Source organism: Propithecus coquereli, unplaced genomic scaffold (assembly GCF_000956105.1).
Source record: "Propithecus coquereli isolate 6110/MARCELLA unplaced genomic scaffold, Pcoq_1.0 Scaffold1041, whole genome shotgun sequence".
Classification (NCBI taxonomy): domain Eukaryota; kingdom Metazoa; phylum Chordata; class Mammalia; order Primates; family Indriidae; genus Propithecus; species Propithecus coquereli.
The window spans coordinates 4,809-7,866 of NW_012134315.1; the positions used below are offsets into that span (position 1 = coordinate 4,809).

Here is a 3,058-nt window from a genome sequence, read left to right on the forward strand (position 1 = left end):
ATGTTACTTAATTGCCCATTCTATTAATATAATGAAAATCAGCTGATTTCAGGGCAAATTTTATGGCAAAGATCAGCCATAACGTCTTTAAAAACGAAACGCACTTCAGTACTTTGGTTTCTGCTTCTGGGCTGGAGCAAGCAAACGCAGAAACAGGAAACTTCCCCTTGTGCTGAAACGATGCCGCCTCCCTCAGCATATAGTGTGCGGGTCGGGAAGTCCTGTGGGTCACAACCTGCAGGGCCACATCCCAGACCTCGTGGTTGAGGCATCGTTCTTTCACTACAAAATCAGGCCACGCCTTCTTTTGATCCTTGAATTGCTATCGTCTACTCTAAGCCTCTCCCGACCTAACGCAACAGGCCCACTCAGACGGGTCCCAGCTTCTGGGAGGTGGTCCAGGGCCCGCCCCAGGACCCTGGACCATTGTCTCATCTGTCTCTGCTCCTACCTCATTGTTCTGCCGTGCACTCCGCAGCTGCCTCTGTCGCATATGACTCTCGTGCCAGCTTTGCTTGCAGAGGACAACTGTCTTCTTTGGGAATTGTACTGATTTCTCCGCTGCTGCTTCCAAAGCACAGGGCTGGCTCTTTACATCGCAGCTACAACCAGGTGTAACTTTCAACAAGACTTCCCGCTGAAAGCTTGAGAAAGAAAGAGAGATGGGAGGATGGGCGGGAGAGAGAGAAGAAGGGGGAGATGCATCCCAAACTCCCCCCACCCCACAAAAAAAGCATACAAGGAGCATTAAAAAAATTATCCACATACCAGCCCATAAAAATATTCCTAACAACAAAGAATCCAATATTACATGGACCCCATTCTCTAACCACATTAAAACACATTTAGAAATAGAGAATAAAAAGAAATTTTTAGAAAACCCATACACTTCTATACTTAAAAAAAACCCAGAAATCACTAGAAAAATTACAAAATAGATGGCACTAAATGAATAACAACAAAATGGCGTATATCAAACCATAGAAGACATAGCCAAAGAAATTCTTATAATTAGCCTGAGAAAAACTGGACAATCTGAATGTATCAGGTAGTCGACAAACTCCTGCCTCGCTAGAAAACGGCACCAAGTAGTTAGGAATTTTTATGGATGCGTTTTACCAAACCTTCTGGAACTAATATGACCTCTTGCTTTAGGGAAGCCATAATTTATGTAATTCATCTGGTTTCATGGAGAACTATTGAAAATTTTTAATCATTTTGGGTTAAATGAAATCAATTCAGATAATGTGCATCTTAGTCTGCTTATCATGTTTATTTCCTTCTTTTTTCTTGAAACATTTTTCCTTAAGCCTTAAACCAGTTTTTTTTTTCTTTTTTATTGGTTTGTTTGTTTTTAATTATTGCTTCTCAAGTTTGAATGAGGTTGCCTGTCCTGGATCAGCTATTTCCAGGAGAGTAGAGTTGGAGAGGAATCAGAGGATGCTCCGGAGTAGCAGGCTGCTTAGACTTTGTTGGTCTGTTATCTCTGAATATTTTATCATCCACATTCTACACCAGGGATTTAATTCTACTCTGGGCCGGGAGTCATCCTAGCTCAGTTTCCAGTCCTAGGTGGGTCCAGTCTCGACCAGCTGCACAGGACCTGCCATTTCTTCACTTGTAAGCTGCATAGTTGCCTGCTTCGTGCTAAGATGCCAGGTCTTTATCTTTCTTTTTGCAGCCCCACCTCTCTTGCCCCTCCTAGATTTCAAACAGGGATCAGGGAAGTTCTCACAGCCTGCCCATGGCCCCATTTTTGCTGCATGAATATTAATTTATTGAAGTTAACATTATTATGAACACATAATGGAAAAATGCTCCTCAGAGAGGAAGGTGAATGTTACCAGCAATAGGACAAAGCTATCTTCAAAAGACAGAGATAATGGGAAGTAGTTTCACAGTTCCATTTATACGTATACTGAGGTTGAGTCCAGCTATGTCTCTGTCTCTGCAGGTTCCAGGTTTTGGATGAGGAGACTCAGGAATGTCTCTAGCCGCTTCCTGGATCTGTATGCAATCAGTCCTCTCTTGGTGGCCCACCGATCCACCCCAGTAGGGCCCTTGTTTTCCACGTGGTACACCAACTGTGGCAAATCAAGCTCCATTTCAGGATTTCTTTCTAAGCATTCTTTCAAGTCTACTATTCCCCCACCCATGGCCCGCAGTATGGCATGAGCAGCACAAGAGTCCCGCTTGAATGTGGTATCTTCTGAAAAGATGTAAATGTCAACAAGGCCTTGGACAACACAGAGGCTCTTGTAACCAGCCCCGGCTGCCCCAAATATGCTATCTCCACACACATACGTGACAATGAGGCTTTGATAGTCTCCTTTTCGCTTGTAGTAATGACTGCTGAAAAATGGGGGGGGGGAATTCTGCTTCAGAGCCAGTGTTTCCAGGCTGAGTCTCGCTGCCGCTTCTTTCAGAGGTGGCGTGCTGCAGTGAATGGATGTTGGTCCCCATGTAAGAAAGGCCCCAGTAGCACTCAGAGCCTTTGCCCCAAATCTGCAGAGGCAGGCGGCAGGCTCCCTCTCTCAGATTCAGTTTTTAGTGCACTTAGCTGCTTACCTTCATTTGTGAGGTTTGGGTTTGTGGATGTTTCATATTCTCAGTGAAGGAGAAATTTATTTGTCTTCTATTCTAGTTATTTTTGGTTCGATTCAAAATGGAGAGGTGAGAAGAGATGTTTTTATACCACTGTCGAAAACCGGGAGACCCTTCATTGTTTTAGTAATTGAGGACTGTAAGGCAGAAGGATTTTCTAGTCCACATATCCACCCCTAAGAAATTTGTCACAGGGAGTTGGAGTCAGAAATTTCAACTTTGGAGTAACAAAATAGCAGAATAATATGAATTAAGGATGAGTATACATTACTACTTTTAAAAAGTGTTTTTAAAGCTAGATCAAAATATTCTCATGGCTGGGTCAAAACAGCCTCATCACAATGTCCTTGACATTAAAGCAGCCGTATCAGAACACGGAAGCATCGAAATGTCATGTGCCTGCTGATGAAATGCTGAGTAGAGAGCGTGGAGGGAATGAACTTTATTCTTTAGT

General features: G+C 43.3%; 1 pseudogene across 1 annotated transcript; it reads right to left on the reverse strand.

The window, feature by feature from the left end:
• Positions 1–1,753: 1,753 nt before the first annotated feature.
• On the reverse strand, positions 1,754–2,505 carry LOC105811558 (annotated as a pseudogene). The gene has a single exon (XR_001137552.1). The product of XR_001137552.1 is annotated as an inositol polyphosphate 1-phosphatase-like (transcript).
• Positions 2,506–3,058: the final 553 nt, after the last annotated feature.